The sequence below is a fragment of the Alexandromys fortis genome, unplaced genomic scaffold (assembly GCF_014885135.2).
Source record: "Alexandromys fortis isolate MF-2015 unplaced genomic scaffold, M_Fortis_MF-2015_v1.1 scaffold_162, whole genome shotgun sequence".
Classification (NCBI taxonomy): domain Eukaryota; kingdom Metazoa; phylum Chordata; class Mammalia; order Rodentia; family Cricetidae; genus Alexandromys; species Alexandromys fortis.
This window is the reverse complement of record NW_026068033.1, coordinates 666220-693759: the sequence shown is the minus strand read 5'-3', so window position 1 is coordinate 693759 and position 27540 is coordinate 666220. Positions and strand designations below refer to the sequence as shown.

Genomic DNA, 27540 nt, shown 5'->3' with positions numbered 1-27540 from the left:
TTAAGCAGGTTGGGAAGTCTCCAAGACTCTCTCCAGGGCTCCTGAGCATCCAGTGTTTGAAGACCCAGCGAGCAGCTGTTTCAAAGCCGAGAAAAGCGCTAAGAGCAGTGACGTCATTGGCAAAGGCCACCCAGTCGGTCACGGAGCTGGATTCGGGCTCTGGGAACACACGTGAGCCCCACTTTCTTTAACCGCTGTCTTCTGGAAACAAAGTTTTGTTGGATTCCCTAGGACTATATGTAAATGTAAAACCAGCGGTTTGTCATAAGAAATCACATATTTTTATTGACAGCTGCCAGTAAAACTCAGATAACCCTCAAAGCATAAAAATGCCAAGACTGGCCCTCCAAAAACACCAGGAAAGCTAGCTTCGGGTCCTCAAACGTCACGGAACGAAGGCTTAGTGGAACGATGGCTTGGTGGCCAGCAGGTGGCGGTAAGGCTTCACCGTTGTCTTGGTGATGCGCGCGGAGTTGCTGGTTCCTTCGATCTGAACAACTCAGGCAAAAAGGAGACAGTCTGCTTCCCTCCTCCCTCCCACTCCAGCCTTCTTGTCCTGTGATCTCCAGGTGAGGAGCCTTCATATCTGCCTCGAAATGTGTGGTTTCCTTGACTTTTATATGTTTCAACACCAAAAAGATTTAGCTGTTGCTGGGTGTAGTGTCCCAGACTTTTAATCTCAGGAGACTGAGGCAGGCGGGTCTCTGAGTTCAAGGCTACAGAGTGAATTCTAAAACAGCCAGACTCTGGAGAGACACTGTCTCATTATATATATATATATATATATATATATCATGTGCATGTGTGTGTCTGTGTGTGTCTGTGTGTGTTTTTTTCCATGTGAGGGTTTCTTTACTGAAGGGTCACTGTACACTGAGCACTTGGCTGGGATTAACTCATTTAATCCTTACAATAAGAAAGAGAGGAGATAGAGGCAGGGGCATCTCTGTGAGTTAGAGGCTAGCCCTGTCTGTATAACAAGTTCTAGGCCAGCCAGAGCTACATAATGAGACCCTGTTTAAAAAAGAAAAGCCTGACAGGTTGGTCTTCTTTTGATAACAGAGAGGGGTCTGGGCCATCTGGATTCTGTTGTATTATTTCTTTCTTCAGTTACTGACCAGCAGATTCTTGGAATGTTAGTAATAGATAGCATTCAGGGTTTTTTTTTTTTCCAATCAGGAGCTTGTTATTGACAAAATATTTATGGGAAATGTAGTCTATTCTGGGTGTTTAATAAAATGTGCTAAAATAGCCGGGCGATGGTGGCGCACGTCTTTAATCCTAGCACTTGGGAGGCAGAGCCAGGCGGATCTCTGTGAGTTCGAGGCCAGCCTGGTCTACAAGAGCTAGTTCCAGGACAGGCACCAAAGGCTACAGAGAAACCCTGTCTCGATAAACAAAAAAACAAAAACAAACAAACAAAAAGTGCTAAAATACAACTGATTCAGATATACATTTGCTATTTTGATATATGCCTATTATACGCATGCATGAGTTTGTGTTTATTATGTGTGTATACGTATTATCCGAGTGGGAAGATTTAGCAAAGCAACAGGTACCAATTCTAACCCAGTCACCTGGTCCTACAGCCCCTGCAGGCTTTAAGGAAGGGATACTTCTCTTCCATAACACTGTGTGGTACGAAGGTTCCCAGGGGTGCTGGCGATGGAACTCAAGGTCTCATGCATGCTGACAAGGTCTCATGACTGCACCCACAGCCCTGCCGGGATGCTTTAAGTGCCGTAAGTGTCTTCCATATAAACTTTCTTTAGTACACTCTTAATTTCTGTTTAGCTCACAGACACATCATGTCTTAGGCTTTCCCTAACCCATGACCCCACTAGCCTAGTAATTCTATGTCAAATCAGAAATCTAATCTTTTTAAATTACTGTTTCGTACGTGTGTGCAGGGTGTTGTGAGCATCCCCTTTACCCTGTCTTGTCACCCCCTACTCTGGTAGGTCCCTGTCATCTTTCTACTGCTTTCATGTACAAGGGGCATTGCTGCTGTATGTTCAAGACTGCATTGTCAATGTCGCCACTAGAAGACAGTATTTCAGGACTCCTCCCATCCTCTGGGCCTCATGTCTTTCGGTGATGTTCTCTGGGGCTCAGACGGAGTCATACAGCAGTCCTCGTGAGGGCTGGGCACTCAACAGTCATTTGTGGGCATTTTAACCAGCAACAAGCTTTTTTATTGTGTCCACTATAAAAAAAAGAGAGACTTCCCTCGCCGGCAGATCGCTACTCTACCCTGGCTGCACTGGTTTCAGACGTCAAATCTCTGGGACTGTGTTCCAGCGGAAGCCGTGCTGACGGCCCGCGTCACCACTTTACTTGCAACGCTTGGGCCGTCAGTTTTATAAGATCCCGGGCTTTTTTCTCCATCATAATTCGGGTGTATAATTTCTGGAAGCTTCCATGTTTCTTCCTGGAAAATTAGCGCAAGCTGTGTTTAAGCCTTTAATTATGTCATATAGCACACACGTAAAAGTGTAAGGTAATAACTGTGAGCCAGACATCTCTGGAATTCTCCCACAGTTAATAGCAAGTGTTGAAGTCCGCGTGTGTCTCATCCTAAGATCAGCTCGCCTCTCCCGATGGGCAGGTGGTCCCCTGCCTTTCACTGCTGCCCTAGTCAGTTTTCCAGTCCCTGGTCATCTGACTCCATTACTTCTGAGGCTGAGGAGGGAAGGGAAGCACAAAGCTGCTTACCGCATGGCAGTCAGGAAGAAGGAGAGGGGGAAAAGCGGGGGAGGGAGCAAAGTGCATTTGGATATGTGCCTCACAAGCATCCCTCTGCTGGCGATCTTCCTCCAACAAGCCCAACCCTGCATTTTCCACCTGAGCTTGTGGGGGGGGGGGGGGGGGGGGTGTGGGTGTGTGTGTGTCTAAGAGCCAAGCCACCGCAGTGGTGTTTGCTCTGCTCCTTTTCTTCATAGTTGAGGTAATTTTGTGTCTAAACCCACGTCACATGGTTAGCTGAACTTTTAAACTCTAAGTGCTGTGTGTGACATGGGGACAAACGGCCTGACTCTGACCTTGGAGTGTGGCTTTCCTTCTCCACAATTTCTCAGCGATTAACAAGATGGATGCACGGTCATAGCTGTAAGATCTTACAGACAATTTTAGACCCAAACCTCCTAAATCTTTCATGTAGCATCATGAGATCTCATCTGTCTTAGTCAAAATGTTATGTTTTCAGGGAATGGAAAATTGAAAGTTTAAATGTGAGTCTTATTGGACTAGACCTGGAGTAGCAGCTGCTTCCCTTTCTTTCTTTCTTTCTTTCTTTCTTTCTTTCTTTCTTTCTTCTCCTTCTCCTTCTCCTCCTCCTCCTCCTCCTTCTTCTTTTTCTCCTCCTCCTTCTTCTTCAGTTTTTATTTTATTTTATTGAACTCTACATTTTTCTCTGCTCCTGTCCCTGCCTCTCCCCTCCCCTCTTTAATCCTCTCCTATGCTCCCAGTTTACTCAGGAGAGCTTGTATTTTTCTACTTCCCATGTAGATTAGTTTTATATATATGTCTCTCTTAGGGTCCTCATTGTTGTCTAGGTTCTCTGGGATTGTGATTTGTAGGCTGGTTTTCTTTGCTTTATGTTTAAAAACCACCTATGAGTGAGTACATATGATAATTGTCTTTCTGTGTCTGGGTTACCTCACTCAATATGTTTTCTAGCTCCATCCATTTGCCTGTAAATTTCAAGATGTCGTTATTTTTTTTCTGCCATGTAGTACTCCATTGTGTAAATGTACCACATTTTCCTTGTTCGTTCTTCGGTCAAGGGGCATTTAGGTTGTTTCCAGGTTCTGACTATGACAAACAATGCTACTATGAACATAGATGAGCACACGTCCTTGTGGCATGATTGAGCATATTTGGATATATACCCAAGAGGGACCTGAAGCTTCTTAAATCACCTATCAAGTCTAGACAAGTCTAGACTTAGAAAATAAAGTTATTAAATCATGTTCTGTGTAAATTATCATAAACAGATAAGGTGCTTATGAACCCCTGTTACACACAGGACAGACAAGGCCATGGTTCCATCTTTTTTTTTTTTTCTCTTTTCGAGACAGAGTTTCTCTGTGTATCCCTGGCTGTCCTGGAACTTGCTTTGTAGACCAGGCTGGCCACGAACTCAGAGGTCCGCCCTGCCTCTGCCTCCTGAGTGCTGGGATTAAAGGTGTATGCCACCACCACTGGCCATGTTTTCACTTCTGAGGTATGTCTTTGCACTTTTCAGAGGGTGTGCGCTTCTCAAATTGGAGCTGGATTGTGACCCCCTTGACCTCTCCTTTTTTTTTTAAAATATTTATTTATTATGTATACAATATTCTGTCTGTATGCCTGAAGGCCAGAAGAGGGCGCCAGACCTCTTTACAGGTGGTTGTGAGCCACCATGTGGTTGCTGGGAATTGAACTCAGGACCTTTGGAAGAGCAGGCAATGCTCTTAACCACTGAGCCATCTCTCCAGCCCCGACCTCTTCTTTTTTTTAAAAAAAAAATATTTATTTATTATGTATACAATATTCTGTCTGTGTGTATGCCTGCAGGCCAGAAGAGGGCACCAAACCCCATTACAGATGGTTGTGAACCACCATGTGGTTGCTGGGAATTGAACTCAGGACCTTTGGAAGAGCAGGCAATGCTCTTAACCTCTGAGCCATCTCTCCAGCCCCTCCCCTTGACCTCTTTTGCTCATCCTGCTCACCAGTGAATTGATGTCTTTTCCCTCCCTCCTTAAGGTTGTCTCTTTGTTTTGTTTGCTTGTTTGTTTATGGCAGAGTCTCCTGTGTCCAAGGTTGCCCTCAGATTTGCTATGTAGATGAGGATGACCCTGAATTTCTAATCCTCCCGTCTCCACAGTCCACTGCTGGGATTATAGGCACGCGTTACCACATCTTGTTTACGGAATCGCGAGGGTCAAATTTGGGATTTTCTGAGAGGTAGGGTTAGCACTCCATCAGCTGAGGAACATCCCAGCTCCACTGTCCTGGGGCCTTCGGCACTGCCCCACATGGCTGAGGTAGGCAGAAAAGAGGATAAGATACCAGCTTTAATGGAATATATTCCAGATGATTGAGTTGGTTGAGAGTTCTGGGTGGATGGAAATGGGGACTTTTCATGGCATTGTATGAAGTAGCCTTAAAAACCTTGAGACAGGATATCTGTAGCTAGGCTGGCCTTGAACTTCCTACATAGCTGAGGATGACCTTGAACTTCTGATCTTCCTAAATATTGGGATTATAGGTACATCACCAAGCCCACCTCATGCAGTGCCGGGGATTGAAGCCAGGGCTTCATTTGGGCTGGGTAAGCACTCTATCAGCTGATTTTCACCCCTACAGTACTGAGGAATTTAGAAAGTGGGATGAAGCTGGGTGGTGGTGGTGCATGCCTTTACCCCAGCACTCCGGAGGCAGGAGCAGGTGGATCTCTGTGAGTTCAAGGCCAACCTGGTCTACAAGAGCTAGTTCCAGGACAGCCAGAGCCACACAGAGAAACCTTGTCTCAAAAAAAAAAAAAAAAAAAAAAAAAAAGAAAGAAAGAAAGAAAGAAAGAAAGAAAGAAAAAGGGTTGACTGATATTCCTTTCTGTTGTTTCTTCCTGTGTGTGGTGTGTGTGTATGTTCATGTATGTGGGTACCATGCATGAGCATGTGGAAGTCTGACTTTGATGTCAGCTGCCCTCAGTGGCCAGCCCTCTTTATATGTTGCAGTAAGGAATCGAACCCAGGGCTTCCTGGTATGGCTAGCATGCTAGTGTGCTCTGTGGGGTCCCGTCTGTCTTCCAGCGCTGGTGTTGCTGTTGGGCCGTCAGTGTCTGAGGCCCAAACTCTGGTCGTCACACTCGTAGTTCAGGTACTTTAACCAGACGAGTCCAGCCCAGTCTCTTTCCTTTACTGGAAGGTAAGAAAAACTTGGTGTCTTCACCCTTTTTTAAATTCTCTACAACACCTGATGCAGCACCGTGTATGAGACAGAACCTCAGCAGTGGTCTGTGTGGAGAAGGGACTTTATTTTCTGCGTGCTGTCTGCAGCACGGCAGTGTCGGCCGCTGTAGCATACACAGGAAACGGTCTGACGATACCAGGGGTTAAAAGGCCTATTCTTACTCTCTGCTGGGCAGATGAAGCTGAGCGCCGGTTTGTCCCTGCAAGCTTCCGTCTTCAAAGCGGGGAAACCCCAGATCACCTACCTATCTATCGCAGTGGTTGCCAGGAGGACCGAGACGATGGGGAGCGGAGTGCGCGACTTGCACAAGCCTTTCCTGAGTCCTGTCTGTGGTCAGTCAGGACTGTGTGTTGACTTGCAGCACAACCGTGTCCCATGCCAGAAATGTGCTGCTTACCTTTCAACCCTTTAATGGGTAGGGAGGAACAATGGCCAGTGCCTGAGTTTTCTTTGGCGTATCCAGCTGACACGCTTGCCTGGTCATGGCACGCATCTGATACTTTCCCAGGTGGCTGCCAGTCACCATCAGAGGCGCTTTCTTGGCTCTGAGAGTCCGGGTTCCGTGGCCACTGAGAGGCAGTGGTTCCTTCCCAAGGTTACAACTTTGCTATGGCGTGCTTGACCTTAGGTTTGGTCTTCTTAGTGAGTTTGTTTAACAATTCGGTGCAGCGAAAATGAAAATCTCCACAAGAGAGAGCTGTTTCACAGGAGCCGCCTCATTCCAGAGCCGAGGTCGGGTGGGTTAGACAGGGAGAGGCGCTGTTACCTAATCCTGCAGAGAGGGTGGAGGACCTCTGTTCCCTCGCCCGCCCAGAGCATGTCAGAACATGGGAGTGACGTCGCTCGGCAGTTTGTGGCAGCTTTCCACTGGCCACGGTAAACTAAGAAGGAAAGGAGTTGCCTAGATAAGGTATTTACACGACCAACTGAATGTGCCAACTTTTCACCTGGCCTCAATCCCTGGGCAGACTCTGCCTGGTTTCACAGAGAGCCTGCAGAGGAATTATAAGGTGAGCCCGAGATCAAAGTGAACACTCCTTTAAAGCCAAGAAAATAAAGATATGAGTGGACCATGATGGCAGGCAGAGGGGTGGGGCTTGGCCAGGGAGCCGAAAGGGTTTGATATAACACAAAAGTGCCTGTGGGTGTGGACTGCCCACACCCTGTACTGACCCCCACCTGCCAGGAAATGGGTGGAGCTCGTGAAAGCAGGTCTTTGTTACAGCGGGTTGACCGTGGTGTCCTGAAGTGAGAGGGACAGGGGGAAGAGAGGACAGGTCATCGGGCCAAGACTAATTATGATCCTTTCATTTTCCTTGAAATTGTGATAACTATTATTATTTTTGTTATGGGAGAAACAGGGGCTTTCTTAGGACTCGTCATCTCGTTCATAAAAGAATTTAAGCCGAGCAGTGGTGGCACACACCTTTAATCTCAGCACTCAGGAGGCAGAAGCAGGCAGACCTCAGTGAGTTCCAGGCTAGTCTGGTCTACCAAGAGAGTTCCAAGGAAGCCAGGATTGTTACACGGAGAAACCCTGTCTCAAAACAAAACAAAATAACAGCTTAAGCCTTTGCTGGGCCCCACACCACTCCTTTCTTGAGCCCACGCAGCTGGCGAGGGATGGGGCCAGTTTTTCTGCACCCATGCTAGGCATAGGCCTCAGACATCAGGCAGCTGCCCAGGCCACAGACATCTGCTTGGCCTTGGATGATAACACAGGCCAAGGCATCAACACAGCCTCTGGTCACATCTGGACCACTGACCCACTCATGGCTCTCAGTGGCTGCATGGACCTTGGGCCTCATCATGGCCTCAAGTGGACACAAGTCACTCACATCAGCATGCCCTGCCCCCAGGCAGCAAAGCCCAAGGGCATCCCCAAACCATCAGGCAGTTGCACAGACTGCTTACATCCACATGGATCTCAGGCTTCATCATGGCTTGGGACAGCAGCACGGACCACAGATACCAGCTTGGCCTCTGGTGGCATCACAGACCCCGGTGGTTCTTCCAGGAGGTATAGTCTAGGAACCTGTAGACAGAAGTTTCTGTCCCACCTGATCCTGAAGCTCTTCAGTCCCAAAGAAACACATAGAGGCTAATAGTAATTACTAAATGTTTGGCTTCTTAGCTCAGGCTTATTACTAACTAACTCTTATATCTTAAACTAATCCATTTCTATTAATCTGTGTATTGCCACAAGGCTGTGGCTTACTAGTAAGGTTCTGGTATCTTTCTCCTTCAGCAGCTACAAGGCATCTGCCTGACTCAGCCTTCTTTCTCTCAGCATTCAGTTTAGTTTTCTGTCTACCTATATTCTACCCTGCCATAGTCCAAAGCATTTTCTTTATTTAGCATGCCATATGTAACGTGTCTCTACCGTAAGTAACATGTGTCTCTACCATATGTAACACGTGTCTCTACCACCTTCCTTTTTATTTATTTATTTATTTATTTATTTATTGATTTATTAATTATTTATTTTGGTTTTTCGAGACAGGGTTTCTCTGTGGCTTTGGAGCCTGTCCTGGAACTAGCTCTGTAGACCAGGCTGGTCTCGAACTCACAGAGATGTAGGGTTAGGCCAGCCTCTAAGGGGGCGGGTTTGCCTCTGGCGAATGTTTACTGATAAATTGGGTGTGCAGAAGCTGCGCGCCCCTTCCTGTTTCCTGTGCTCTGCGGGAACTTTGGTTTTGTGAGTCTGATTTTTCCATTAAAGTTGTTTATATATTTATTACAATTTGTCTGCATTAATCTAAGCCGCCACACAGAGATCCGCCTGCCCCTGCCTCCCGAGTGCTGGGACTAAAGGTGTGCGCCACCACCGCCTGGCTCTTTTCACTCATTTAGCATTTACACCCCTTCCCAGCAGGACACTTGAAGTCTCTGCAACTTCTGTATCAAGGAGCCTTCCCTGCTTGTTTGAATCTCCCAAGGCTAAAAAACTTCCTCAGTAAGCTGTAGATGTGTAAGAAGTTCTTGCGGGTAGTGGGGCATGATGGCACACACCTTTAATTCCAGCACTCTGGAGGCAGAGGCAGTCCGATCTCTGTGAGTTCAAGGCTAGTCTGGTCTACATAGTAAGTCCAGGATAGCCAGGGCTGCACAGAGAGTTACCTGTGGTTGTATGATGTGGGTGTTGGGAATCAAACTTCAGTCCTTTGCAAGAGTAGCAAGTGCCCTTAACTGCTGAGCCATCTCTGTGTCGTAACCCCCTCCCCTCCACACACCTGACTTTTAAAAGGACTTGTCCATGTGTGGCTAGGGATTGAACTCAGGGACACTGAGCTGTATCCCCAGTTCTGTGTCTTAATTCCACAGTGCGTGTTTCAAGTGGTCTGTGGCTTCACATGGCCGTGGCTAGCATACAGCATCGTGCAGGCTGAAGTTCCAAACTTCCATTCTCCTGTCGCTGGGTATTTGCCAGGACTTGCAAGCACCACACAGAGAGAGTATTTTTAGCAGCTGTTAGCAGGCTCCACAAGGCTGAGCTGTACCGCCCCATCCCTTGCCAGGAGCCTCCCATTTTCTAAGGTGTTCTAGCACCTCATTTAACTTCCTACTTGAGGGTGGATATTGAGAGGCTGTTGAGTTCCATCCCTCTTTTGAATTCGTGTTACCCATGGCAACAGTAAGGTTCCTGAAGCTAGCTTGGTGTGCAACTCTGCCGAGTTGAAAAGCAGAAGTGGGGTATCTGGAGTGTAGAATATGACAGCAAGGTCACAAGGAGACTTTGCTCTGACACACAGAGCCTCTGCTAGGGAGAGATGAATCCTTAGCAGGAGGCTGCCTGGTGTTAGGTTGTACAGGGACCTCCAGCTGCAATGGATACAAGTGTTTCCCAGCCTGCCTTCCCCACCCGGGTCACTCTCAAAGCCAGCTCTCGCAATATGCGTGAAAGTGACTTGAGTCTTAGTCTGGACAGAGGCCATTGTGATTCTTGGAGACACCATTTGCATTTATCACATGGATATGGGATGCCTCTAAACAACATACTGTCAGGGTCCAAACGGCTCAAGTGCTGTTCTATAATGCGAAGATCTCGGCCCTCTTTATTTTCGTTTTGCTTTCTATGGCCTCAGTTGTCTATCATCACCCCAGTCTGAAAACATTAAGTGGAAAATTCCATACATAATTCACAACAAGCTCTTAATTGCCTCAGCGCTGAGGAGCGTTAAGAAGTCTTGCATCCCTCTGCTCTGTCCTGCCTGGGACTGGACGCATGCTCTTGTGCAGCATGTCTGTCTCTGCATGGCTGTGTTGGTTAGGATACCGATGCTAGGAATTGAACCTGGGTCCTCTGGAAGAGCAGTCAGTGCTCTTAGTGGCTGAGCCATCTCTCCAGCCCCCTTTTCTGAGATCTCAATGAGCTCATAGGCAGATTCTTCAGATCATAGATGGAGCCACATGTGGAAAATGGTGAGCCTATGTCAGTTGGATTCCAGTGACCCCATGGAACAGCCAAGCCACCTCTGGGGTGTCTCCTGAAGACAGAAACAAATCTCTCTCATATTAGATTCCTGTATAGTGGAGTTTCTTTATTCTGTCTTAACCTATGTCCAAGCTGGCACCTGTAGGCTCAGGATTTGGCTCAGTTGATAGAGTGCTTGCCTAGCACACATGAAGTCCTGGGTGTGGTACCCAGCACCACATGTATAAGACATGGTGATGGACATTTGCAATCCAGCCTGTAGGAGAGGGCAGAAAAAGCTTACTCAGCAAGCTTGAGGCTATCCTGGGCTACTCATGAGACCCTGACTCAAAAGATAAAACGAGAACCAGCACCCTCGGTTTCCTGTGACTCATTCTCACTGAACTCCCCAAGTGAACTCCAAAACTCCTCTGAGCACTCTCTTCCATATGGACACCGACTCTACCTTGTTTTCCTGCTCTGAGGGGTGGGCTGCTCCTTGAGCATTTAAACAAATACCTACCACCTCTGGAATTCCCACTTGGAACCTCAGGGTTCCTCTCTCCTGGGTCTTTCTGTTCCCTCCAGGATTTCACTTTGCTTTTGTTGAGGAGGAACTCACAAAATGAACTGCACAGCCACCTAAATAAGCTTGCTAGTTTAACATCCACACATGAGTGGTAGCCAATCAGACCAAGCTTCTGGACAGTGCTAACACAAATGCCCACAGAGACACCAGGGGGGACATGTATCACATGTAAGTGGTGCTCCCAGGGTGTGTCCAGTATGTGGCAACAGGGGGCCACAGATAGCTGTGAGTGTAGTCAACATAAAGTTGCAGAGTTGCTTAAAATTTCATGAAATGTTTTTTCCTTCTTTCTTCTCCTCCTCTTCTTCTTTTGTTTTGGTTTTGTCTTTTGTAACTCAACTGCACACTTCTCAGATAAGTATTTTTCAGTCTGGGTTCTGATTCCACAGTTGTGTTCAAGCCCTGTACTTAGAGAGAGCATGATTGCATGCATAGGGTATATTTTAATAATTATTATTTGAAAAAGGTTTAAGTCCACTTATGCTGAAGAGATGATTTTTTGGGGGGCCTAGTATCTCAGGCTTCTTAACTCTTAAAACTTACATTAGCCCATTATTCTTATCTGTGTTAGCCACATGGCTCAGTACCTTTTTCAGCGAGGCAGTCACATCTTGCTTTTCCTGTGGCTGTGCCAGAACTGCCTGAAGAGATGATTTTAATATACCATGGAAATAGGGTAACTGCTAGCACACATCAGGCAGAACCTGCTGAGACAGCCTCTGAGTTGCCCATCTTCCTGGTGGCTCTTCTTGAACTTCTGGCGAATTTACTGGACCCATTTTATTTCCAACATAACAAGGGACCCTGAGCTTGTCCTCTTTAATATTCTTTTTTTTTAAATAAAGATTTTATTTATTACATATACAATACAGTGTTCTGCCGCAATGTATGCCTGCATGCCAGAAGAGGGCACCAGATCTCATTTTAGATGGTTGTGAGCCACCATGTGGTTGCTGGGAATTGAACTCAGGACCCCTGGAAGAACAGTCAAGTGTCCTTAACCTCTGAGCCATCTCTCCAGCCCCCTCTTTAATATTCTTATGCAATATTTAACGTCTTCACTTGAGGACCTCATTGAAGGAGTGATTCTGCTGTGTATCTTCAGTCATCTTTTCAGCCCTGAATGCTTGGCTTTTTCTCCAGAGCCACTGCTTACCTGAGTCTGCTTAGCAGTCTTGGCCTTGTCTGCCTTTGTTTCTTCTCAGTCCTGCTTATGATGCAGGTGTGACCAGAACAGAGCACAGTGAAGATTCTTTTCTTCTTGCTCTGGCCAACTGCCTGTTAAAGTCTACAGAGCAACAGCTTTGGGCCCCTAAGGGGAACAAATGCATCCATCCTGGAGGCCAGTGGTTCTCAACCTTCCTAATGCTGTGACCCTTTGATATAGTTCTTCACGGTGTGGCAACCCCAGCCATAACATTATTCTGTCCTTACTTCATAACTGTCATTTTGCTGCTGTTCAGAATTGTAGTCTAAATAGTTTTGGAGACAGAGGTTTGCTAAAGGGGTCACGAGCTACAGGTTGAGAATAGCTACTCTAGGCACAGGTTGAGGCTGTGGTAAACTCGGCCTTTTAGGTCCTGTTTGCAAGATCAGCTGTTTGTGTGCCCTTGATATTCGGAAGCTGTGGATAGGATGTTACATTTATTCTGATAAAATTTCAAATATTAGATTTTGCCCACCATTCTCATCAAGTCTTAGTTCCATAACCTGGGAAAGCATTAGTTGCCCCTAAGCCTCCTGGCATTCAGTGGCGGCAATGGCAGATGGAGACAGATAGGGATTCAGCGGATACCATGATGCTGACTGTATCAGCAATAAAGACCTAAGGATGGCCAGGCGATGGTGGCGCACACCCTTAATCCCAGCACTCGGGAGGCAGAGGCAGGCAGATCTCTGTGAGTTTGAGACCAGCCTGGTCTACAGAGCTAGTTCCAGGACAGGAACCAGAGCCACAGAGAAACCCTGTCTCGAAAAACAAAACAAAACAAAGCAAAACAAAACAAAACAAAAAAGACCTAAGGATGAAGGGAGGTCCAGGAAGGGCTCCGGATGTGGGGGGTAAGTCCCAGGATCCATCATTCTTACTCTTCTGGCTTCTGACTTAAGAATCTATTTCACGAACTCATGGGGGAGAGTCTTCTGTTTTGTGTTAATTTCATTGGTTAAATAAAGAGACTGCCTTGGCCCTTTAATAGGACATAAAATTAGGTAGGCGGAGTAAACAGAACAGAATGCTGGGAGAAAGAAACTGAGTCAGGAGTTGCCATGATTCTCCCACTCCAGACAGACGCAGGTTAAGATCTTTCCTGGTAAACCACCTCGTGGGCTACACAGATTATTAGAAATGGGTTAGATCAATATGTAAGAGCTAGCCAATAAGAGGCTAGAGCTAATGGGCCAAGCAGTGTTTAAAAGAATGAAGTTTCCGTGTAATTATTTCAGGGCATAAGCTAGCCATGCGGGCGGCTGGGTGCCAGGGATGCAGCCCCACCGCTCATATTACAACAACGAACCTGCTTCCCAGAGTTCAGACTCAGAAGCTGGGCGTCTGGAGCAAAGCTTCAAATCCGAGTTTCTGAGGGGCCCAGGCATAGTCAGCACAGAAGTGTCTCCACAGATGCTTGAATTCCCCTTTCTACCCACAGAGTCCATGAAGGATAGGATGGGTGACCTTGATTGTCAATGCCAGTGTGCTTAGAATCACCATGGAAACACCTCTGAGCATGTCAGTGAAGGAGTTTCTAGATTAGGTTAATTGAAATGGTAGTCTCCCCAAACATGGGCAGGACCCTTCTAAGAGCTGCGGCACCTGACTCAGCAGAAAGGAAAACATGAGCTGAGTACCAGCATTCGTCTTGCCCTGCCTACCGACTGTGGAAACAGTATGACCAGCACTTTAGGCTCCCACTGCCGTGACTTCCTGGCCATGATATCCTGTACCCCCAAAGTGTGAACCAAAGTAAATGCTTCCTCCCTTAAACTGATTTTAGTGGGTCTTTTATGGCAGTAACAAGAAAGGTAATTAATTCAGAAGATAACCAAGAAAGCAGATTAACTTTTAGTCTTAGTTTGTTCTGGAACTGGGTGACTAAGCCAAGATGATGAACCCCAGTTCCTTTGCCTTACAGTGAGTGAGCTCAGCCAGATGATATCCGATGTGCCTACCACCACTTCTGAAGGGACTCTGTGACTCCATAGTTTGGGAGAAAACATTAGCTTCATATTTAAGAAGGTGTATCTTGGTGGGGCATCAGAATGCACTTGAGACTAGGACAATGGCGTGAGTTCACTTTCCAGAACAAACACTGTGATAGGAGAGAACCAGAGCCGTAAATAGACAGAGAAATATTTTGTAAAGAAAATTCAAATAAAAGTATACGAAGGCAAGTTATAGCTTAGAATGCAAAATCCACTGTGATTTTAGAACAGAAAAAGCAGTCCAAGAATTACTAAGTACTGGAGCTATGCGAACCCGACTCCCTAAGCACTGGTTCATCTCATAGAAGAGCTCAGGGCAGAGAGATGAGCTTTCCAGCCCGCCTGGTGAGTGTGTCAGCTCCATGCTGGTGTGTCCGTGGGAGGCCAGGGAGGAACCACTCCTGCTGCCTCCGTGCTGTTAGGAGCACAAACTGTTATTTGTAGGTGTGATCAGTACACAGACATAAGAAGCAGCCCTAATAGGCCTCTGTGAATGTCTCTCATAATCCCCGGGCCCTAGGTTCATTTACTGAGCTTCCAAGGGCATCTGCCAGTCCTTCGCACTCAGATTGCCTGGCTGAAGCTCACCTTCCTGACTGTGGACCAGCTTTATTAGCCACAATTAGTGGGAAGCAGCTTACTCTGTCACGGACTCTTTCTGTAGGCCTGTGTTTCTAACCAAAGTACATCCTGGAGCTCTGAGCGTTGTTCAGCTGATGTCGCTATGAGACAGTGCTATTTATTCCTCCACAATGTTTTCCTAAAGACTTGCGTAGCTCGGGTGACAGCGTTTCCCTAGGCTGCACCACCTCTCTTCTTGCCTTGTATTTTTAGAAGAAAAGCACAGGATCCTCATCAATTGGAAGAAGAAAAGCACAGGACACTATCAACTGTGTCTTGTCACCAGCAGACACATTATAATATCAGATGGGGAAGGAGATGCCAGAGGCCTCAGGAGAGTGGAGGTCCTCTCAACTGTGTAATTGCTGTTTTAATCGCTGTGGTACAGAGAATCAAAGGCTGCCAAGGTCTCTCTGACTAGTGACCAGTCAGATGCTGTGTGCAGACATTTACATCTTGAAATAATAAAGACACAGCTGTAGAGTAAACATATTATGGGATCCTTGTCTGTCAGTACCGTCTGTTGCATGTTCCCTCCCTGTGCAGGGTGTGCAGAGAACAGCTGTGAGTACCGTTTGATGCATGTTCCCACCCTATGCAAGGGTGTACAGAGAACAGCTGTCAGTACTGTTTGATGCATATTCCTGCCCCATGCAGGAGTGTGCAGAGAACAGCTGTTGGTTTTGCCTGCTGCCACACTCTGGATGTGAAACCCCTCACACACACACACACACACACACACACACACACACAGATCTTGTGCTCAAGCATTTGGCCCTCAGCTGGTGATGCTGTTCTGGTAAGTTGTAGACCTTGTTTTAGACATGGGGCTTAGTTAGCAGAGGTGGGGCCATAGGGTCATAGGGTCAGGCCTTCTTATTCTCTGTGTCTCCTGATCACTGACATGTGAGCAAGCAGGCTCACACTGCACTACATGAGCCTTCTCCCATGGGCCTAGCCACACAGTTGCTGCCTCTTTCCTGCCATGATGGCGCTCACTCTTGAGCCACGAGCCAGAGCAGTCCTCCTCCCCTTACATTATTTCATGCCAATATTTGGTCATTGATACCCTTGCCTATTTTCTTCAGTTAGTTGTAGCAAACCTGTTTTCTTTTGGAGATGCAGTTGTCTCCTGGGAGAAGAGCTGAAATCTGAATCAACTGGAAGGACCTGGGCAACTCCTCCTGGCCAATCAGAACAGAAATTCATGGTAATGCGGAAGTCACAAAATAATCCCACACTAGTTCAGAATTGAGAATAATAGAGGGTTATTTATTTAGGGGTAGACTCACAGATCACAGTCTTCTGCTGGAACGGAGAACAGAAACCGAATCCCACAGCTAGAAAAGAGAGCTAGAAACAAGAGAGCAAGTACAAACTTTATAGCTGCATTTACAGTATAAGAGACCATGCCCAAGTGGGCTGGAATCTTAAAGGATGAAGGAGCAGAATGTGATCCCACAGCAAATGTGCTCACAATGGGCCTTCCTTCTTGACCAATCAGAACAGAGCTCATGGCAATGTGCACACAATGGGCCTTCCTTCTTGACCAATCAGAACAGAAGCTCATGGCAACCTGCACACAATGGGCCTTCCTTCTTGACCAATCAGAACAGAAGCTCATGGCAACCTGCACACAATGGGCTTTCCTCGTCACACACCCTTCTGATGAGACTTGAACAAAATCCTGCCATTCCTCATGCAGAGGCCAGGTCTACTCAAGCTGAATCAAGTAGATGATTTCTGTATTGATTGGTCATCCAGGAAGGGCTAAAAATTCTTGTCCTAAAGGTGTTGTCCTGGAAACACCAGTTTTTTTGGATACCCGATGAGCCTTGCTTCCCGTTGAGTTTGTGACCTTATGGTGCAGCTTTTATTCTGTAATGTACCATCATGTCCAACTAATTTCATCTGTGTGATGTTTTGCTCAAATAACCCAAAGCTCATTGCTGTTTGGAGAAAGGACTGCTCAGATCCTTCTTCAGAGAAGAAAACATGAAGGCCAACCCTGTGATGGGAAGGCCGCTTTCTCAACTTCTCCATGTGGACTTGGGACCTTTTCCTGTGAGAGGAAGAATGTGCCAGCAGAGTTAGTAGGAAGTAGGATTTTTACAGAGCACAGCAGCATGTGGGAGGGGAGAGTGGCTCCACACACCACGTGAGTCTGTACGGAAAGGCTTGGGCCAGGCCCAGTAGAGGTGCCCAGCTGGGCATGACTGGGTTCATTCATGTAATGCCTCTGCTTCCCTGGAGCCCCCATAAACACATAGCCACTAAGCTCTCTAGTCAGACATCCTTGTTTTGGGGACAAGAATCGTGTGGCCCAGGCTGTCTGTAAGGTTGTTTTGGGACAAGAATCATGTGGCCCAGGCTGTCTGTAAGGTTGTTATGTAGTTGAGGTTGGCCTTGGATGTCCAACTCATCCTATGTCACCGTTTCCAGTTAGAAGATTTTTCTTTCTTTCTTTCTTTCTTTCTTTCTTTCTTTCTTTCTTTTTATTTTTAAATATTTATTTATTTATTGTGTATACAATATTCTGTCTGTATGCCTGCAGGCCAGATCCCATTACAGATGGTTGTGAGCCACCATGTGGTTGCTGGGAATTGAACTCAGGACCTTTGGAAGAACAGGCAATGTTCTTAACCTCTGAGCCATCTCTCCAGTCCTTTTCTTTCTTTCTTAAAATTTTATTTTAAAGCTGGGCAGTGGTGGCTCACACCTTTAATCCCAGCACTCAGGAGGCAAAGGCAGGTAGATATCTGTTTGAGGCCACTGGTCAACAGAGTGAGTTCCAGGACAGCCAGGGCTACAGAGAGAAACAAAAAACAACAACAACAAAATAGTCATAGTCTAAATCTACATTTCCCTAAGGCCCCAGTGATATTCAAGGTACTGGTTCCGAGGAGCACAAAGAGCAGGAAAACCAGGCCAAGATTTCTCCCAGCCTTCGTTTTCCATGTTCCCAGTGTTCCCCTTGTGTGGCACCCATGTAATACCACTCCATGCCAGCAGGTGTCAGCAGCGCACTCTGAGGCACATTAGGAGCTGTTCTTTTAGGACCCTAGCTATGTTTCCCAAGTGTTCACGCTGTTAGCCTGTTGAGTAGCGAGTAGCGTTTGGTTTGGTTATGCTCCCAGACTCTGGGAGTGGAGACCACCAAAGGGCATTCATAACCGTAGTGCTTTCTGATGTTAGGATCATCTGTTCACATTGTTGGAAACTTGGCTCTTCGGGTTTTTGTTGTTCATTTGGTTTGGCCTTTGGCTTCCTAAGACAGGGTCTCATGCAGTTCAGTCTGGCTTTACTTCTGTTAGGATAGCTGAGGATTGCCCCGGACTCCCGAGTCTGCCCGCTCCCGCTTCTCAAATCCTGGGGTTACAGGTGGGTGTCACCACGCCAGGCCAGCAAAAGAGGCACTTCAGCGCTGTCAGCCGTGGCTGTTTCCACATAGCGTTTCCATGCTCTGTGTGTGTGTGACGCCTGAGGAGGCCAGAGCTGGAGTTATAGTGGGTTCTCTGCAAGAGCAGCACACACTCTGAACTGCTGGACCGTGTCTCCAGCCCCTCCTGCGTTTTCTTACTTCCAGAGGAATCTTTATTGCTGCCATCCCTGCCATTTCACAGATGAGAAAGGAAAGGTACAGACAAAGAATGCTGCAATTTGTGTGGTACAGGAAAGCCAGTGGCGGAGAGAGAGGAGTCAACCTTGGCTGCTTTTGCAGGACGCCTCCCTCTTTACCCATTTATAAAGAAAGAAAAGCCCTGCTCCGGAATTTTCTTTTGCATTAAACATTGTTATTAACAAGACTGGAGCTAGATCAGCTTGGTGGGAACGCCGGGTTCTGATTAAACTGCTACAATAACGCTGGTTCTCACCGGACTCCCTGGGAGACAGACGCTGTCCATCTCCAATACAACCATCAAGAGTCACGTGCTCAGCGGACAGTCTTTGATACAACCATCGGGAGTCACGTGCTCAGCGGACAGTCTCCAATACAATCATCAAGAGTCACGTGCTCAGCGGACAGTGTTTATTTATTGCAACTAAGGAGTCCCTGTCCAGCGCATGGTACCAAAGCCCTCTCTGAAAATGTCCTGGACCTGCTGGAAATAGCTGAGGGGTAAACACTTGGCGTGTACTTATGTTAAACAAAGGCTTGTCTGTCCCTGGATGCGGGGTGTCTATGGACTCATGCCCTGTCTTCTAGGACCTCTCAGCTTGTGCAGCCACAGCCATCTCCTGTCCCTCCTCCTTCTCCACCCCCATTAAATCGGGCACAAAGGGGTCAGTGTCACTGTGGAGGGCAAGCAGAGTGGATTGCTCGGCAGCAGACCTCAGGGGAGGGCGGGACGACCATGAATGATGGCTACTGCCCCTTCCAGCTCCGGGAATCTCAAAACCTGGGCTTAGAGTATTTTCCACAGTGGTCCTATGAACTGTTAATGTGGAGAATTAGATAAAAAAAATATTTCTGTGGCCAAATGAATTTGAGAAGGCCTGGTTCTAAAGAAGTGACACGGGTTCTCTTTTCAGCAGAGCTGCTGGTCTGTGAATCCTCAAGGACAGGATGGGGGCCAATTGTGCCTTCCTTTCCAAGATTAACTAACCCCTGTGCTTGGACACCTGACAGGGAACACTGGAAAGGTCCCATCAGTTTGTCTTTCCCTGCAGACTGGACAAGCTTCAGGAGCATGTGACCTGAGCAGCTGCACAGGGTCACCCAGCCACATCTCTGGGTTTCTGTGTCATCATTATTGTTTTGTTTTGTTGGGACCTGGTCTCGTTGTGTAGCCTACTGTAGCCTCAAACTCCCAGTCTTTCTGCACTGGCCTGCATAGTGCTGGGGTCCCTGGAGTATATACCCTGTTCTAGCTGCCTACTAGAAACCTTCTGTGAAGTGTGGACACAGGACTGGGTCGTTCAATTTATGGGGCGGGTCCTGCCTACTGATCTTGTGGAAGAGGAGACGGAAGCCCAGGGAAGAGAGGGGGCCTGGCTGTTCCTCCTTTTCTGCCCACTGTCATTTTTCCACCTCTGCTCATCTTCCACTGTCTCTCCCTTTTCTGACTTGGCGTGTCTTCATTGCACCCTGTTTCCCCCCCCCCCTTTTTACCCTGTCTTATACTTGTGGACATACAACCCTGGAAGGATTTACTTGTCTGTTTAAGGCAAATGCCCCAGCCTGGCTTCCGGGTTCTCACCACCACCCATCACGTCTAAGCCTGCTCCATTTTCTAATGCATCTTCCATTTCTTAAGAGGTTTATTTTTTTATAAGTGTCTGCATGTGTTCGTGTGTGTGTGTGTGTGTGTGTGAGTACGGTGTCAACAGAAGCCGGAGTCACTGGATCCTCTGGAGCTGTAGCTACAGGTGATTGTAAGCCACCCATTGTGGGTCCTGTGCGAGAGCAATCTGTGCTCTTGGCCAGCAAGTCGTCTCTGCAGCCCACCCTCTGTCTTTGTTTGGGCTCCTTTTGGCACTGACACTAATGCATGTCACAGCACTGTATGGGATAAATGTAAATGCACTGATTCTTTGGAACTGGGATCCAAAGAATAAGGATGCGTGGGAACAGATACAGGTAGAGCTGGATTCAGGGATCCGGGTGATGCTATCTGGGCCCTTTCCTCTGTGATCCCCACTTGTCTCTCGGAAATATTATCTGGCCAGATCTTTCCACTGGAAGGCTAAGATTGTGTCATTCCTTGAGTTACACAGGAAACCTGGGGGCAAAGTTTATAATGGCCCAGTTTGTGCACTTCCCCCTCACTACTAGAAGACCCCTGGAGGGGGTCATGTGCCCAACCATGGGGTCCAGTGATGACCGATGGTGGAGACTCCAGCAGAATCACCTAGGTGAGCTCTCCATGGGCAACAGGGCTTCTAGAACTAGCAGAATGGAGGAACTGTGTCCTGCAGAGAAGAGGGGGACTAGGGGGCCTACCTTTCACGTACAGACCGTGCCATGGCTGCAGCTGGCCTTTGTGTAATTTAATCACCCACCTCTTCCTTCCCCGGATGTACCTGGACCCTCTTCCTTCCCCGGATGTACCTGGACCCTCTTCCTTCCCCGGATGTACCTGGACCCTCAAACTGAGCCCAGAATGAATGCTCAGAGAGTACTTAGGGTTTTTTCCCCTACAATTTTATGAATTCCGTATTTACATAGTTTACACCCCTACTTCTCCCCCTCTTGAAGTCATGACCTATTCTATAATTATTGTTATCCCCCTCCCCCCCATACACATCTGAGTTCATTCAGTGTTGTTCTTCTGGTTGTGTGTTTACAGCTGATCTCTCGTGAGGACCACTCGTGGAGAAGACTGATTCTGCCTCTCTCAGCAGCCATTAGCAGCCGCAGCTCCTCAGCTAGGGGAAGTGTTGTGAGACTTCCCGCATCCACGATATATGTGAGCTGGTTGCTCACTATGCAGGTGTTATTTAGGTGACCATATTGTTGAGATTTCTCAGGTGTGGCTTTCTTGTCACACAGAGAAGACAGCCTCGCAGCCGACTTCCTGGTCTGCTGGCTCTTACAATCTTCCTGCCCCCTCTTCCATGATGCTGCCTGAACCTTAGAAGTAGGGGCTTTGCTGGAGAGGTGGCCATTGATGACAGGTAACTTGTGATCATTTTGACCAGTCCTGGATCTCTGTAGGACCCTCTGTCTCCTGTGCAAAGAAACATTTGTTGTTGTTTGTTGTTTTTTTTTTTTTTTTTTTTTTTTTTTTTTTTTTTTTTTTTTTTTTTTTTTTTTTTTTTTTTTTTTTTTTTTTTTTTTTTTTTTTTTTTTTTTTTTTTTTTTTTGAGATAGGGTTTCTCTGTGTATTTGGAACCTGTCCTAGAACTCACTCTGTAGACCAGGCTGGCCTTGAACTCACAAAGATCTGCCTGCCTCTGCCTCCCAAGTGCTGGGATTAAAGGCCTGCACCCGGCAAAGAAACTTCTTTAATGAGGGGTGGGAGCTACACTTAACCAGCTGCCTCCCGTTCCTGCGGAAGTCAGGATGGCCCTGAAAAGACGTTGTGGAGTCTTTGGGGGCTAATGGACGCTGAAGGTTTTGTGAGAAAGTCTTCTGTTGGGCTAAAGTCAGTCAGCACTACTTCAGCCTTTGTGTGCACAACTTTTATGGGAGCCTTTGCTGGCTGAAGTCTGTTAGTGGAAAGACTCAGCCAGACACATGAAAGGGGTTGATCGAAATGGCAGCTGAGCCTCGGGAGAATCGGGAAGAAACCCAGGTCCAGGGTGGTTTTCTGTCCTCGTGTCTATCTATTGGCATGGTTTTCCTGCTTCCCACAAAGGCGGCTGTTGTCTGATTACTCCTTGCTGTGTTGTATGGGAAGCTGCAGACAGGGCTGGCCTGGTGATGTCACCTCCTAGTTTGGGGCCCATCGCTAGGTGATACGCTTTGAGGTTTTGTGAAAGACGACATGTGGTCACTAGTCAGCGAAGACACTGCTTCCCTTTTCCTTTTCTTTCACAGATATTTTCATTGACGCCTATTGTGTGTGTGAGCATGCACACGTGTGTATATATGTGTATATATATGTGTGTGTGCACATATGTGCAAGTGCTCACAGAAAGGTGTCTGATCCCCTTTTCTTATAAACCTCCTGACTGGGTTCTGGGAATGGACATGGGTCTTCTGCAACAGCAGTACACTCCCTTAACTTGGGGTCATCTCTCTAGCTCTCCCCTGGCTTTTAAAGACAGGGCATCACACAGTAGACCTGATTGGTCTGGAACTCGATGGAGACCAGGTTGGTCAGACTCATAGAGACCCACCCACTCCTGCCTCCCACATGCTGAGATTAAGGGATGTGCACCACCAAGCCTGGATCTACTTTCTGTTCTGTTCTGTTCTGTTCTGTTCTGTTCTGTTCTGGTCTGGTCTGGTCTGGTCTGGTCTGTTCTGTTCTGTTCTGTTCTGTTCTGTTCTGTTCTGTTCTGTTCTATTCTATTCATTTATGTATTGTTACTATGTATATAGTTTTCTCCTTGCATGTATTATGCCTGCAGGCCAGAAGAGGACACCAGATCTCATTATAGATGGTTGTTCAGATGGCGGGTCCTGAGGCTGGCTGGTGCAGAGCAGAGGAGCGAGCCTCTTGGAAGGTGAGGAGGCCTCCTGGTTGTGCTTGAGAGTGAGCCGCTCCAAGAGATGCTTGCTCAGATATGGCTGGGGCATGGCAGTCTGTGTTGGCTGTGGCCTAGCCAGCTTATGAAGATTGGTCAGGTGGTTGCCCATCTTCTTGATGAGCTTTGCTTCCTTGTTCAGAAAGTGGTTTCCCAAGAAGTCACAGAGATGAGGTTATACGTGGGCAGAACCCAGGGAATGAAGATGCAGAAAAACCTGGTTCAGGTTCTTCTCCAGGGCCAAGGCAGCTTCCATGTCCTCCTAGGTTTTATCCCCCTCATTTTGAGATGGCTTCTACACATCCTGGAGGAGTGCATGGCCCAACTGATCATTCTGTAACTTGAGGAGATGCTGGGTGCCCTCGAGCTTCTCCTCGGTCAGTTCTTGGAAGAGGTGGTCTACACTCTCCAGACTGGCTCTACATTTTAGACAGGGTCTCAGATAGCCCAGTTTGGCTTGGAACTCTTTGTGTAGTTGAGGAGGATGACCTTGAACTCCTGACCCTCCTGCCTCTCCTTCCATGGTATTGGGGTTACAGGTTTGCATTACCACGTCTGATGCATGTGGTACCAGAGATAAAATCCAGGGCTTCCTACATGAGTGGCCATCTCTCTGCCAGACTGAGCTACATCTCATCCCCCCAGTTACCTGTTTAAAGGTTCTGTCAAATGAAGTTACATTCTTCCAGTGCTTATAGCTAGTATTTCAATAAAATATGTTTTATAAAACAAGATGCCTGATTTGGCCATTGGTGTCTCCACTTAAGATCAAGAAGCAAGAAACATGAAGCCCAAAGAGTTCAGTAGATAGCAGCTGATCAACCCTTGCTCCTCAAAGACATCAATGTCCTAACTTCCTATGTGGCCCAGGCTGGCCTTAAACAAGCCACCCTCCTGCCTCAGCCTCCTGAGTGTTGTATATTGTAACTGGAGGTTTCTTGTCCCGCCTGGTCCCACAACTGCTTTTGAAATAACCACTCAGAGGCTTAATATTAATTACAAACTGTTTGGCCTATTAGCTCAGGCTTATTATTTAGTAGCTCTTACAATTTAACCCATTTCTATTTGTTTATATTTTATCACCAGGCTTGTTGCTTGTTACTACCCTTCTTGCTTTTCTGGCAGCTGATTGAGTCTCCCTCCCTGCCTTCTTTTTTCCTGTATCTTTGCTTGAATTTCCCACCTGGCTTTGTTCTGCCTGGCCATCGGCCAAATCAGCTTCTTTATTAACCAGTGTTACTAAAACATATCACAGCATGCAGAGAGACATCCCACATCAGTGTATAAGATCATATCCATCTTAGTAGGTTTTTTGTAGATCTTACCCAGCACCACACCCCCCCATCTCAATAAAGAAGCTAGTTCTTAGTGTAGGCTTGCAGGAGGTTGAGACTGTGATTGGCTACAGCTAGACTGTGATACCTGTGGCACAGCTGAGCTTCACCTGCACAGTGCCACCTCCAAAGTCCATGCTCCACCAACATGTAAGGAGTGATGTCACCAGAGTGTCTCTCACAGCCTCGGCTCTGTGTTAGAATACAGCTTTACCTAAGCTTTCTCACGGAGCGACGGCACTAAAGCCTGTGCTCCGATGATGGCTTCGTGTGCCTGAATCAAGTGGACTTAGAATTGGGGACAAGTCATGTGATGGCTAATTCTCACTGTCCACTTGATTGTCAGGAGGACAGCGCTCTGTAAAGACGGAAGTTTAGCTGAGGTGGGAAGACTGTGAAGTATACTGTGTAGGCTGCGGTCCTGAGATGCAAAAAGGCAAAGGAAAAAGAAAACAAACTAAACACATAGCATGATACTAACCTTCCTCTGCTTCCTGCCTGGGGCTACAGTCTACCCAGCACCCTGTGCTCCCAGGTCTGTGCAGTCCTCACCACAGTGGGGCTAGGTCTGCCGAGCCACCACCACCACCACCATACTGTTCTCACCACAATGGGGCTACAGTCTACTCACCAGTGGGACTACAGTCTACTGAGTGTCTTGTGCTCCCACCACCGTGTGGTTCAAACCACGGTGTATGTACCTCCTCAAACCATGAATCAGAATGACCCCCCTCTTTTTCTAACCTGCTTTTGGTCTGGTCTCTTGTCATGGCAACGAGAAAAGTAGCTAACACAAGTCAAACTTTGAACACCAGTGATCAGGGAACGCATTAACTCCCATTGTGACTTGATGTGAATGGCCAGGGTGCACAGACGCAATGCTTCCTAGCAAAAAGAATAATTTAAAAAAGACATTTCTTATGGTCGGCTCACCTCAATCTACATCAAACATGCAATTACTCTGTAACATGTCACACATGTCGCTGAGGTTGCTTTCCTTACAAATGAATGAGTTCCTTGTATCCACCAGCCCCAATTACACAGTGGTTGTGCTGGATGAAGTCTATTGTGCTGGGTTTGATTTCTCTTTTTCAGATTCCTGTTCACTATAAAATATGTACAACGTGGAGATTAGCTAATTGAGGGTTGAATAGAAGGCTGCCGGATTTGCTGGCGGTAACGACAAAGGGGAGTTAGTTTAGAAGCCAAGCTCAAGTAACTGGATGTCTGACAGGCTTCTGCTCTGTCCGCTGTCCACAGACTTCGGAGGACACGGGTCGAATTAGACAGATCCTCTGGCTTTTCTCTTTCCAAAAGAAAGCACGACTTTGCAATTCTGTGAGAAACACCCCAGGTTTGCGGTTGCGATTTGACTGTGAAATGTCCCCATAGGCTCCGTGTCTGAGCACCTTGTCCTTAGCCTGTGGTCCTCCTGCGAAAGTTCATAGAACCTTCGGGAAGTGGAGCCTTGCTGGAGGGAGTTGATCATTGGAGGCTGGTTTCATAGCCTGGGCCCACTTCTTGTTTTTTCTCTCCTCTTCCTGTGTAAGCACAGTGGAAAGCTGGCCTCCCGCGCATGCCTATTGCCCTGCCTGCCTGCGGTGATGGAGGCCATCCCAGGACAGACAGCTGCAATGGCCTCTTCCTGCAGTTCTTGTCAGGCATTTTGTCACACAACATAATGAATACACTTGGACCTCCTAGTACTGGCAACAAGGACTGGCATGGAAGCCGTGGAGAGCCAAGCCACCAAGAGTCTTCAGGCTGTGACTCGGTCAGCAGAGGTGAGCGTATGAGAAGCTCAGAGGTTCGCGTGGACCCCTTCAGGTGTGGCTCCTTCACTGAAGCAGCAGTCTCGTGAGGTCCCTTCTTCTGAAGGAGGAAGTCAGCTTTGGCACTTCCCTGGGGTGTCCCGAGGTCTTCGTTCACATGGGGGGGGGGTGGCCCACCCGTGCCTCCCTTGCCCGTTTTCCTTCCTGTTAGCTTGAATGGATCTTGTGTTCCTCGAGGTTCAGGTGCGAGAAGTCTGGTCCCCAGTGTGTCAATACTGAGAGCTGGAGGAAGGCTGAGGAGTGGGGTGCGGTAGAGGGTGGAAGCTCATTGGAGGTATTGCCCTCCCAGGGACAGCAAAGCCATCCATGAGCTCGGTCTCTTCTGCATGTAGCCGTTCTTTCCTGTCTCTCTGATGTGATGGCCAGGGTGCTGTCCAGAAACTGGACGGATGAAGCCACTCCCTTGGAATTTTGGCCTCAAAACTGTACGCCAAGCAACCTTTATTCAGTACTCATACTTGAATGTGTTTGTAGCACAATTTCTAATTGGTCTTAATAATAAGAACCCAGAGTCAGATATTAGGGGTTGAAAGCTGAAAGATCAGAGAAGCAGAGCAGTCAGCCACTAGGTCTTACGAAATCCTCAGACTGAATGCTGTCTCTACAAAATCTCAGACTGCAGTCTGAGCTCCTGTCTCCTCCCGCCTTATATTCCTCTCCTGGCCCAGCCATATCACTCCTGTCTCCACCTCCCTAGTAAGGGGATAAAAGGTGTCAGCTACTACCCTTGGCTCTGTTTCTCTTTGAGAGTGATTTAATCTGGAGTAGCCCAGGGTGTCCTTGAACTCACAGAGATCCTCCTGCCTCTGCGCTGGGATTGAAGGTGTGTGCCACCACTGCCTGGCCTCTGTGGCTAACTAGTATGCCTAGTTCCACACTCTGACCTTTAGGCAAGCTTTATTTGTTAAAGTACAAACAAAATATCCACCACCATGAGTTATTACACAAACAGCAAAAGGAATGACTTACCTCTTCTTGCCTCCCTTGCAAACTGATCCCCACCTGCTCTTCTGGCTCCTTAGCTTGCTGTCTGGCTCTTCTCTAGGTCTCCTTCCTGTACACCAGTGGGCGGGGCCAGTGTACCAGCATTATTGGATGGACTTTCACCCCTTGTCACTCAGAGAAGACTCTGGGAGAGGTTGAGCATGTGGCTTAGTTGACAGAGTGCTCACTTAGCATGCATGGTGGGTTTCATCCCTTGCGCGTCTCAAAAGTGGGATGGTGAACGTTATGGTTTTCTGTCTCTTTAAGAGACAAGCCACGCCCACTCCCACTCCGCTCCCTCCCCCATCCGCTGAGGCAGGCTGATCTCCAGCTTCCAGCCTAAGCTCACTCTCTCCTTTTCCATCTTCCTCTCGGAGAGTCAGCTTTTTCTCCGCACTTCTCTGCTTCCCCCTTCTCTTTCTCTTCTCTCTCTCTCTCTCTCTCTCTCTCTCTCTCTCTCTCTCTCTCTCT

General features: G+C 47.5%; 1 long non-coding RNA gene across 2 annotated transcripts; it reads left to right on the top strand.

Moving 5' to 3' along the window:
- LOC126515234 (uncharacterized) lies at positions 1–27540 on the top strand. 2 transcript variants are annotated; one of them, XR_007595780.1, is made up of 5 exons: positions 1–569; positions 1590–1742; positions 21074–21401; positions 22803–22898; positions 25809–27540. It is a non-coding gene; the product is annotated as an uncharacterized lncRNA (long non-coding RNA). The 2 variants fall into 2 exon arrangements; XR_007595781.1 differs by lacking the exon at positions 21074–21401.